Genomic DNA, 12897 nt, shown 5'->3' on the forward strand with positions numbered 1-12897 from the left:
CCTAGTCTGTAGCGATTAAAGTTGAAAAAATTAAGTCACTTCAACATACAGGGAATTTGGGATCTAGAGGTATAACAGTTAGGCTAAATGTGTTGACTTTGTCTGATTAAGAAGGAACATGAGAGAAAGATTGAAGTTTTGGAAATAAGGATAGTGTGGTGGACATGCTGTGTGGGACAAGATACTGAATGCAATAATACAAAAAAAAATTAGGGAGTGATTTTCCTCATTATTGTTGTCTCGTTATTTTCATTCAACTTTATTTCTTTGTATGTGCTTTTTTCTTTCTACCCTCTATTCATCCTTGTGAGCTCACGTTTCATATGCCAGAGGTCATCTGTGAAAGCATTCTATCTACCCTTGGGTGAAAATAGGACTGTATACATCTTACCTCCCTCTTACCCCATTTATATAGGATTTGGGTTTACTTGTTGTTTGCCTTTAAGTTAATACTACATTGAGATATAGTACATGCCTAATCAACTTTTCTCATGACATGCAGGTTGATGTTAATCTTCAAAAGTTTTTTACTTGGTATACGGACGGTATATATGACACTGAAGGGTGGCCTCAGATCCTAAAGCTGAAAGACTGGCCTCCATCAAATTCATTTGAAGAACGGTTGCCATGTCATGGTGTTGAATTCATCACTTCCTTGCCCTTCAAAGAATATACACATCCTTGTGATGGCTACCTTAATCTTGCTGTCAAGGTGCCTGAAAAATCTTTGAAGCCATACATGGGTCCTAAAACATATATAGGTTATGGAGTTTCTAAAGAATTAGGACGTGGAGACTCTGTAACTAAACTTCAGCGTTGCTACATTTTTTTTGTTGGTGCAACAAGTAGCCATTATCGACCTTTGTAGAAGCATGCTTCCGTAACTTACTAACTTGATGCCCAATTGTAGAAAATTGTCTTTTAAGCAGACTGTAGTTAAATCACTGGCAGTTTTCATCTTTCTCTCTTTGTTTATTCTGTTCTATAGGTACCCTAACATGACAGAGGAAATGTTTGCTAAGTGTTGCCCTGTTTGCCAAGGCAACAACAACTCTATAAATTGCTTGCGAAATGTGTACAATATAGTTGGTTCCTGTAGCTCATCTTTTGTTGATGTTCTTACTCTCAACCAGATAAGAAATTTAATACTGAATTTGTTGTTGGTTTTAGGTCAAAGAGAGATTGATTTCAAACCTAATGATGATCAGAAAGTTCAATATTCTATTTACATCCTACATGTGCTTTTTCCGTTCTTGAAGCATGTAAATGAGCAGCACATGAAAGAGATAGCAATAGAGTCTAGAATTCAAGGTATTTTTTGTTGTTTATCTCATTTTTCTTTCTTTATTTAAAATGTAGACCTTCTAGTTCACATTGTAGCTAATCTAAATCATTGATGCCATATATATGATTCTTGATTAATGATGATGCCTATTTCATTCTTATGGGTTCATCATTTTAACTTAATTTCTATAGATGATCTCATAATGGATGACACGAACTTGAATCTTTGACCTTGAACTCAATATGAATGGATAAATGGTAATCAGCCATACTTTATGTAGGTTTTCCTGACTTTATTACTTGGGCAGGATCTTCTATATTGGAGGTACAATTGAAGAAGGTAGAGTGCAGCTTGGATAAGCAAATTCACTGGTATGTCATTTCAATGATTGTACAAGTCTTTGAGGATTTTGTTTCTTGGCTGATGTATTCCTGTTTTGATTGTTCCCTGATATATGCAGTGACTGCTGTAAAACATCAATTTTTGACTTGCATAGAAGCTGCCCTTCTTGTCATTATAACCTTTGCCTTCAATGTTGCTGGGAATTGCGAGATGGCAACCCTCAAGGTAACAAAGAAGAAGTTATCATTGAACCTAAAGATCCAGGGCCTGAGTACTTACATGGCAACCCTAAGGGATTAAGGAAGGCATGGAAAAAGACATGTTATGTTGAGAAGGCTGTTGAACATCCTGCACCGAAGGAAAAGCAAACTCACGACTGGAATTCTTTGGTTGATGGCAGAATTCTTTGCCCTCCAAAAAGCATGGGTGGTTGTGGTCGTGGGATTTTAGAGTTGATGCACATAAAGTCACTTGACAGTGTTTCAGAATTGCTAGAAAAAGCACAAAAGCTCTTAAATATGCACAAACTGGAGGAAGATATGAGGGATATGCCTGAGAAATGGTGCACATGTTCTTTAGATGGTGGTGATCAGCAATTACGAAAAGCTGCTTCCCGTGAAAATTCTAGAGAAAATTACTTGTATTGTCCACGTGCAATAGACATTCAACATGGAGATTTAAAGCATTTCCAGTGGCATTGGTCAAAAGGGGAGCCTGTGATTATCAGTAATGTTCTTGAAACTACACTTGGGTTGAGCTGGGAACCCATGGTCATGTGGTGTGCTTTTCGTTGGGCTTCAAATTCCAAACAAAACAACTCTCAGATGAGGCTGCTATTAACTATTTGGATTGGTGTGAGCTTGGATAAGTACTTTTATATTTTACATATTTTATTTATTTTTCTAGTCATCTAGTGTTCTGAGGTGATTGGTGGATGTATATAGTTCATACAAGCTTGGGAGAACATTTTCTATTTCTATTGATATGAACTTCTCTCCTAGTATAGTAAAGTGAAGTGAACTTTATGAAGTACTTCTTGGACTCACCATGGAAAAAAGAACCACTAATTAGAAAAGTAAAGTGAAGTGAACTTTATGAAGTAGCTGTATATTTACTATCCGAGTTAAACATAAATTTGCAATGCCTGTTTTTGATTTGCAATATAAAATCATCTCTAGCTTTATTTAAAGAAGACAAAACCCCGATCTAAACATTTTGGTATTTCAAAATAAAACCATTTTGCAAAAATTGAACCTGTCATGTTAGCTTTTCTTGTGAAGAGATATTTCAAAGAGATATATTCTCTGTTTTTCACACCCAATCTGTTCTGGGTTTTATATATTTTCATTCGTTAATATTTTTTCTAGTGACATGCAGGTGAATGTGCTGACTCATACTGCAACTGTGACCCTCGACTCTGAACATTGTAAAAGGATAAATGAATTAAAAAAAGTTGCACAATGCTCAGGATCAGAAGGAACTTTATGTTGATAACACGAAAGATGCTACTTCTGAGCAAGTTGTTGGGTCGAAGAAACAAGAAGGGCATAAACTACTAGTAATCAATCAGAACCATATTTATTGAAGAAGGAAAGCTGTGAAGGAGTTGAGTTTGACATTGATAAAAAAGATAAGAGGAAGAGAAAGGGTTCAAATCAAAGAGTTGAGGGACCAGATGGAAATAAACGAAAGAAAAAGAAGCGCAAGAAACATGTGATATCTTCTGATAGTGAAGAAGGTGATAACTAGGATGATACTTCAAGTACTTGTGTGGATGGATCTGATTTAGGAGATGGAGGTGCTTTGTTGGACATATTTAGGAGGGAAGATACTCCTAAACTCGAAGAATATCTCAAAAAACATTTCAGAGAGTTTAGACATTCCTTCTGTCTTCCACTGCAGCAGGTATTAATCCTTACTTTTAGTTGAAATTCTTTTATGTGTAGCATCACAATCCTACATAGTAATTTTTTAAATTGTTCAATTGTATTTTCTTTGGTCCAGGTTATACACCCAATTCATGATCAAACATTTTACTTAACCATGGACCATAAAAGGAAGCTCAAGGAAGATTTTGGTTAGTATGCATTTACAAGGCGTGTTATGTATCACCTTTCTCACTGATATAAAATCTCTGAATGTGCTTTATTTTTTTGGTTGTGATCAGGGATTGAAGCATGGAGTTTTATCCAAAAGCTTGGAGATGCTGTCTTAATACCTGTTGGATGTGCCCATCAAGTCAGAAATCTAAAGTTTAATAACTTACCACTAGTTATTATACTCTTTCAAAGTGCATTAAATTGCTTCATTTGGAAATAATAGGGATCATCAGGGCTTGATGTTGTGGGGATGAATTTCCATGTCACAAATCTACCCAAAGCTACAGGTATGGTATCTTTTCTTCTATTATCATTATCATTATCATGTTTTGGGTTATGTTTGTATATTGTACTGAAAGTAGAAAGTATAATTCATTTGTTCCAGGAGTTTAAAGAATCCGTGCAGTCAGATTCCAGGCATTTAAGGCAAGAATATCATAAAATTACTAAGTGCATTTAAGGCAAGAATATCATAAAATTTCTCTTCTTTCCAGGATTATATCATAAAAACCTGATTAATTAAGATTTTAATATTATTGGATAAATTAATATTTTTGTGGTGGCTAATTTCTGGTTGACATTCTTGCGGTGGCCACCGTTGAACACCCCCAAAATCCGGTGGCCACTTCCCACAGAACAGGTAAGGATGCTTTGATTTGGTTTTTTTTACTGATGTGTTGTTTTTCAGTGACCACCAGCCACCACCAGAAGACCACCGTTGAAGCCAACCCGGAGAAATCCCGCTACCACTGCAAATCTGCAATCTACTTCAGGTGCAATCCACTACTCCCTCTTAAAAATTTTGAAACTTAGACATGACTACATATGATCAAAATAGCTATCTAATTTTATTAATAATAACTATTTAGGAGGTTGTATTCATTTGAATACACTTTGTCAACTTTTGACTTGTTTTTCCTGTTGACCCTGTTTTTTTAACTAATTTTGTTATATGATGATGGAGATATTAAAGTGCTATGTTTGGATAAGGAAAGGTGGAAACTTGTAAAGAGTGGGCACAAACTTGCAGAGGTATGATTCCTTGTGTTTATGCTTAGGTTTTGTTTCGTTGGATGGAATGGAATGAACCATTCCATTCCATTCCTTCCCAAATTCCATTCTACCATTCAATACAATGATATATTACATTTTCATTAATTTTTCTCTTTATACAATTTATTTATCGAAGTTTGTTGTGAGTATTGCCTTCTCTTTCATTCCTGCTTCGTTAGTTGTTGCTATTATGAAGGTAGGCCACTCTCCGATTGTATTTTTCACATAATTGAGAAGGAGCTGTTGTATATATTCAGACTAGGCTTAGAGCAACGGTTGCAAGAGATGAGTTCAAAAGAAGAAGAAACAGGGTTGCAACTATAGTTAGGTACTATGGATGAATTATGTTTGTAAAGTATTTAAGAAAATGATTAGAAACAAGGGTGAATATGTACAGATTAGTTAGCTACTTGCAGGTTGATCATGAATAAGTAAAGGGGCAGTGGATTGTATTTTTTGTATCTAATTCGTTTGTAAATTTTTGTTACAACTTCTATTGATTTGTTTTATCTTTCCATGGAACGATTATTTGTATGACATTAAATTTATGCAATGGATTCTATTTTTTGTATATGATATTTTATTTTCTATTTTGAAACATTAAATACAAATTTAATTTGAAAATAAGTAAATCTATTAATAATATTTTTTTAAACATTTAAAATTATGATACGCAAAAATGTGTGTCGTCTTCATTTATGACATGACCTTTCTTGACAGGGGCTTTCTTGATATGCATTGTGTGTTATTAACACGCGCGTCGTAAGGTTGCGACACGCGAATGCGTGTCGTCTTCCTTTATGACAAGGCCTTCCTTGATACGTACTGTGTGTCGTAAACGATCGTCGTAATTACGCGTCGTAAATGAGCGCCGTCTATAGACGACGCGCAAAAGTGCGTCGTCTCTCTTTATGACAGGGCCTTCCTTGACGCGCATGTGTGCGTCGTCTGAGCCTTTTACGACACGCAATGAGCGTCGTAAAAGGCTGTTTTTCTAGTAGTGATATATATATATATATATATATATATATATATATATATATATATATATATATATATATATATATATATATATATATATATATATATAGGCAGAGACTTTAAAATGTTAGTTTAGAATTGGGTTCTTAAATTAATAAAGTGAATAAAAGAAAGATGATTTGTATAGTTAAAGAATCAAAGGATAAACATATAATTAGTTGATATGAAATTTTGAAGGTTAGAAGTGAAAATTATAACATCTTAAGTTAAAGGGACATTTGCGATAATCAAGTGAAACTTAGGTTTGACTAATTTAATAACTTGGACTAAGGTTGTGGATATTAGAATGGAGAGGGACCATTTTGGAACTTAATTGTAGCTTCTAAGTTAGTTTGAAGTTATTTTGAAAGAGCTTTTTCTAGGAGGGACCAAAAGTGGAAAGTTAGGAAAGTTCAAAGCTAGTTAATGGATCTTCTCTTCTAGTTGCTTAGGAAAACGTGATTGAGAGAAAATGAGAGGGAAATGAATATTTCTATGAGGCAAAGGAAGATTTAGAGTGGTTGTTGAGGAATCAAGATATGAATTGAAGATATGAAGCAACATCAAGCTTGAGAGGTATAATTTAAGTGTTTCTTATGTTAAATTCAAACCTAGGGTTTGGGATGAAGCCCAAAATCTGACGATGATGCTCATTATGGTGATTTGATGTTAAATTCATGAATTATTTGGTATTTGAACTCCTCTTCTTCATTGAACCAAATTGTAATCGGTTTGATGGAGAATTGGTTAAGGTTTTGAGCTTTAAGCTCCATTAATGTTCAAATTATCTATCTAATGGTATGAATGAGATTTAGATGGTTAAAGTACATTTTAGATCACCATTGTGTTGTCAATTCATCCTTCAATGATTTCAATCTACCACAATTGGTGGAAACGAGTGATTAAAACTTAACCTCATGTTTGGGTTGTACTTTGTACAATGATGGGTTATACTATAGCCAATAGTTGTAAATTTAGATTCGATTATTGAATAATTAAGTGTTTGTATGATGGATTTGATGATTTGGGTAAAAATATCCATGAACCCTAGAAGTCCAATTTGGGGATTTTGTACCTATAATTCATTATGGAATGGATTCAATGACCTAGATGTTGTTTGATGACGATAAATCCAACTGGAACCTATGAGGGGTATTTTGGTCATTTTTATTTACTATCACCTACATGTTATGTTGGGGGTGACTGGGAGTGATGCTCTAAGGAAAGAAACTAGAAGATGACTAACTAACATTCTCGTGGTTGAGGTGAGTACGTGTTGGCATTTTCCCACTTTGGGATACATGGAAAAATGATTTTTATTATAATGAAATACTAATGTTTTGATATATGAAGCATTTTGAAATGAAAGTGTTAAATGCTCTTGGAAAAAATGTTTTGAAAGAATGCGTTGAAGGCAAAAATGTTTTTGAAAGCAAAACGAATGTTTTGATAATGTGTTTGAAATATAAATGTTTTACTTTTGAAATAAGTATTTGGATACTAACGTATGAATGTGTAAATCATGGAAAGTAATAACGAGAAATGTAAAGTATTGAAAACAATATATGTTGATTGAGCCATGATGTCCCCATAACAAGATATAAAGCAATCTATCGGGGTGATGCCTCCCATTCACGAGATAGATGTCCTAAAAGAAATGATACATTGGTGGACTGATTTTGTTCTTTCCACCTTGGTATAGACTTAGGCATATCACTAGGCCGTAAGTATAAAAATGTCAACGGTTCAACACCGGTGTTAGCCCCTAATGAAAAAAAAGGTATGGAATGTGAAAAGAAATGTCTTTTGAATTATGTTATGACTAATGAAATGTATATAGAATGGAATGTGGAAAATGTCTTTTTGAAATATGTTTTGCAAAGGTGGAATGTTTTTTTTATTAAAATATGATAAATGTTTTGTGTGACAACCCTATATTTTCCAAAAGCATTGTAAACACTCGAAAGCTAAAAACAACGAAATTAACCTCGAAAATAAAGTGTTCAAGTATCTAAGTTGGGATGCATCAAATATTAGATATCATGCCAAGGTTTCCAAAAACATAAAGAATGCTCAAAACCGGGTTATATTGAAGAAATTATAACCGCTCATATATTTACGACACGACGTTAAAACATTATTTGACATAAAAAGAAAAATCTCAATAAAATACATTTTAGCCTTAAGTATCTAAACAAGAGTCGTAGATCTCGTTGAAAGGTGAGCGTGCATAAAAAGATCGCCCAAATTGGACCTCGTATGAAGAAGTTATGGATTTTCAAAGTTTCGTAACAGTAGTAGAGGGCTAAAAACTCGGATTGAATATCGAGTGTTATTTAGCTATCGCCACCTAAACGGAAGTTGAAGATCTCCTCAATGGTAATAAAACAATAAAAAGACAAACGAAAACCGACGTCGAATAAAGAAACTATGAATTTTTAACGAACTTTAGAAGGCCCAGTCTATTAAAAATATATCATTAAAAATAAAGTCAAAACTAGCCGACGGAGTCTAAATGAAAGTTGTAGAACATAATCTCACCTACGCGTGGATATAAAGAACACGAAAAACGGAGCTCGTACGCGAAAGTTACGGAATTTAGAAGAGGACAGGCCGGGTTACGCCCCGCGTTCTCTGGGAGTACGCCCCGCGTACTAGACCCAGAGTCGAGTCCCTTCGGCCCGCCCAAGCTATGTTTAGCTAGCCAGGAGTCGTAAGCCATGACGCCATATTACGCCCAGCGTAACGACGTACGCGCCGCGTACGTGAGTACGCCCAGCGTACTCCAAAATTACGCCCCGCGTACTCACTCTTCCAGCACTATAAATAGATGGCATCAGCTGCGAGTTTAAGCACACATTCACAAATCTCCAGATACTCTCACACCCTTCCAAGCACAAGAAGCTGTCCCGACGACCTTGGTTTCCACACTCGAGCCCCCGACGAAAGATTTACGCTGCAGAGATCCCCGAAGAGCCCGACGACGCAACCATCCGCGGTTGAAGTTCTGCTCAACCCTAGCCTCTCTCTTCAAACTTAACGAGTGAGTTCATACCCCTACTTTTCAATTCTTTTCACGTTTTAGGGGGGGAATACAAGTACATTACAAATCAAAGTATCATTTTTATAATATCGTTCTTATAGGGTTTTGATACAAAAATAACTTTATGTTTAAAGGGCTATTATATCACCAAGTTGTTATTACCAAATGGGAACATACTTTTGAGAAATTATAATGAGTCTAGTATTCAAGTGATTCATACATTTTACATATATACATCTCGACAAATGAAATGCTTTCAAAAGAAGTAAGGTCTTTATTATCGTAAATCTGTTTATACCAAGTAATGTGAGACATTTAAACTTCAACGTACTCGTATGTATGCATTTCAAGTCCTGTATTATATACCATAATCTCTTGGAGAGAGAGCGTGATACTTGTGTATAGATCTGTACGGGATTGACAACCCCGCACCTAAACTATTAGCTATAGTTAGACCGGCAGGTCTAGGGTGACAAATGTCATAACACTACAACACCTGAAGAATGTTGTTACAGGCCGTCAGTGTCAATAGTATGGTTATAAAACTCACATAAAAGTATAAAAACAAGTTTGATTTACGAGATTCATATATGCATTTCAGTTTTCCATTTTATCGTTAAAATTGTATCACTATTATTCAAGTATGGAAAACACAAACGCACTCCAACACAGGAAACTGTTCAAATCATTTATAGAAAATATTGGATTTTCTGAAAACCTCGTTCATCGATTTACTATCAAAAAGGACATACTTTTCAATGCAAAACACTTATGAACTCACCAACTTAATTGTTGACACTTTTTCGAAACCACTTGTATTTCTCAGGGAATCAGTAATACAGGTAACCACCAGCTTTTGGAGAAGGGAACACTAAGGATGTTTTATTATTAAACATTTATCATCTCATTGTAATATTCTTTTGCTAATATGTATAACGCAACAACATACGTTCTCATTATATATGTGATGGTTGTGTTACTTTCTTTACAATATTCAATGGTTGTGATACTACGTGAAGTCATCCACCCCCGAATGTTTCCGCCATTCTGGTTTGGGGGTGTGACAGATTGGTATCAGAGCATTGTTTATAGTGAACTAAGTATATCGAACCACATACGATATACAAACTATAAATGCAAAGGGGACCAAAAACCCTCTGATGAAACATTTTCATGAACAAAATACTTTCTTTTAAAGATATACATTTTTACAAGCATGCATTAATCTCGTATCATAACAAGTTTTACTAAAAAGTATTAAGGCAAGTTACGACACTACGATTGAGCCTCGGGGTATGTAATCAGGTCGAGAATAAATATAGCCTGATCAACTATATTTATCCTGGATTTGACTAACGTATGTCGAGGAATGGTCGTAGTGGACAACAAGCCGAAAACTTACCCAAATACAAAATTATTTTAGTTTCGCCAAGTTGAAACAGTATAGGAGTATTATTAAAAATAGTTGTAAAATAAAAATTATAGTTAAGAATAGTAAGTCGTTAAATAGAAATTTCTTTTCTTATAAAGTTCTCATATATCTATCCTAGTACAGACAAATGGCCGGATTCCATTTACCAGGAGATCCCTACTACCCAAACCAAGGCAACGGCGGTTGGATAGAAGAAGACCCGGAGGAAGACCCAGAGGAAATCGAAGAAGAGGTCGAGGAAGAACCCGAAGGGGGTATCGAGGAAGAATTCGAAGTCGAAGTCGGAGAGGAATTCGAAGTCGATGAAGAGATCGAGGAGATTTCTAGCGGAACAGACTCCGAGCCAGAAGTGTACGACCCTCCCATCCCTCATCCTCCCATAATCAGACCATATCAACTGGGACCCATTCCTATGTGGGGAAGTCACCTCTACTACTGGAGCTGCCAACAAGGTGTACGCCCTCCTTTCGGCATGTGCCGAGATTTTTACAATGTCAGTGGGGGAAGCTCAGCTGATCGAGCACTTCCTGTTATTGTGAACGTTATAGCTACCCAGAACTACGAGACGGACAGGCAAGCAGCCAGAGTTCGCGAGGTCAACGCTGCTACCCAAGGTAACGCCGCTGACATCCGCCGTTTGGAAGGACTACATGAGAATACCCAAATCTACACGGGAACACTTCAGAACCAAATGATAACGGCTCTGGCAGAAATAAGAGAAATGAAGGAACAACAAGCAGATCTCGAGAGGCGACTAATGGGAGTCAAACGGTCGGATGCCGAATCTAGCTCCAAACGCCGCAAGTAGGACTTATTCGAGCCCCAACAATTTTGTTATAAATTAGGATTTCGGATAAAAGTTTTTCCTTATTTCCCTTTTGTGTCTTCGGAGACCCCTAGGAGGGTCAAATTTTCCAAACAAAACATGTAATGTAACACACTTCAGCTGTGACCTATATGTATGAATATGAAGTATTTCTTATTTTATACCTCTCAAAAATTACGAGTTTTAAATTTCTATGCCTACCTTGAAACCATAAACTAAAGTCAAAATAAATTACAAGATACAACTAAACACACGATTGTCAAAACATTAGAAACTCATAGTATTCATTCTTATTTTCTTTTTCTACCAGAACATGCCTCCTCGTAGATCAACACGCAGAAACTCAACTTCAACACCACCTCCACCACCTCCTCCAATTATGGACACCGTTATGTTCCAGACTGCTGTAACTGCAGCAATGGCACAAATGAGCAACAACGGATCGAGGGGAGGAACAAACAGTTTTACAAATGGCCAAGGTCAAAGCCGTTCAGGGGTATGCACTTACAAAGACTTCACTAACGGAAAACCTATTCCCTTTTACGGGACTGGGGGAGTATTGGCTCTATCTCAATGGATAGAGAAAACGGAAGCTGTATTCGAAATCTGTGCATGTCCTGAAGAAAGCAAAGTAAAGTTCGCCGCTTTTACTTTCTCTGAACGCGCCCTGACATGGTGGAACGGCCACGTCCAGACACTAACCCTGGTGGTGGCAAACTCCATGGGTTGGGAAAACCTGAAAAGAATGCTCCTTCGAGAATACTGCCCAAGAGGCAAGATTCAGAAACTTGAACAGGAACTGTGGAACCTTTCGATGGTAGGTTCGGACATAGCAGGTTACACCAACAGGTTCAGTGACTTAATAACACTTTGCCCAGGAATGTTAACCCTGGAGAGCCAAAAGGTCGAGAGATACATCTAGGGACTATCACCCCAACTTCGAGGAAGTGTATTAGCCTCCAAACCCTTGACTTTCGCCAGCGCCAAGGAACTAGCGCAATCTCTTGTTGATCATGGTGTCTGTCAAGGAGTCGCGGCGATTATGGCTGAACCAACCAAAGGGAACAGCAACAATGAAATCAATGCCAACAGCAACAACAAGAAGAAATTTTGGAACAAAAGGAAGGGGCAAACTTCGCAAGAACCTTCAAAGAAGCAAATGGTTGCGGTTCATGCTGCTACTACCCCCACCATAACTCCTGCTACCTCTGCACCAACAAAACCATATGCGGGGAATCTGCCCAAGTGCAGCAAGTGCAACTACCATCACCGTGGTATTTGTCACGAGATGCACTGCAAGAACTGTGACAGGAAAGGGCACACAGCCCATTTCTGTAAAGCACCGGCACGACCAATCACTCAAGTTTCTGGCACTGGAGTAAGCCGGGTGTGTTATGGGTGCGGAGAGACTGGACACTTCAGGAGGGATTGTCCCAAGGAAAGGAATATTGGCGGTGTGGGGAGAGTGTTGGCAGTAGGACAAAATGAAGCAATAGCAGACCCGACGGTGGTTACGGGTACGTTCCTACTCAACAACACTTATGCATGCATACTTTTTGACTGCGGTGCGGAGAGAAGTTTTGTGAGTCATAAATTCAAACACCTACTTAATCAAAGACCCCAACCACTCAATAAAATATTCACTGTAGAAATGGCAAACAGTAAAACAGAACACGCAAACGATTTGTACGTAGGGTGCACACTAAATTTAAACGAGCGTTTGTTTCAAGTCGATCTTATGCCCATTTCCATAAGAAGTTTCGATGTCATCATCGGTATGGACTGGTTGAGCCTTCA

The 12897-nt window shown here is 37.0% G+C and overlaps 1 pseudogene; it reads left to right on the plus strand.

Annotated features, from left to right (window-relative positions):
• The first annotated feature begins 508 nt into the window (after nt 1–508).
• Nucleotides 509–12897, plus strand: part of LOC111888348 (lysine-specific demethylase JMJ29-like) — a 65133-nt pseudogene continuing 52744 nt past the window's right edge.

The sequence above is a fragment of the Lactuca sativa genome, chromosome 3, assembly GCF_002870075.4.
Source record: "Lactuca sativa cultivar Salinas chromosome 3, Lsat_Salinas_v11, whole genome shotgun sequence".
In the NCBI taxonomy this organism is placed as follows: domain Eukaryota; kingdom Viridiplantae; phylum Streptophyta; class Magnoliopsida; order Asterales; family Asteraceae; genus Lactuca; species Lactuca sativa.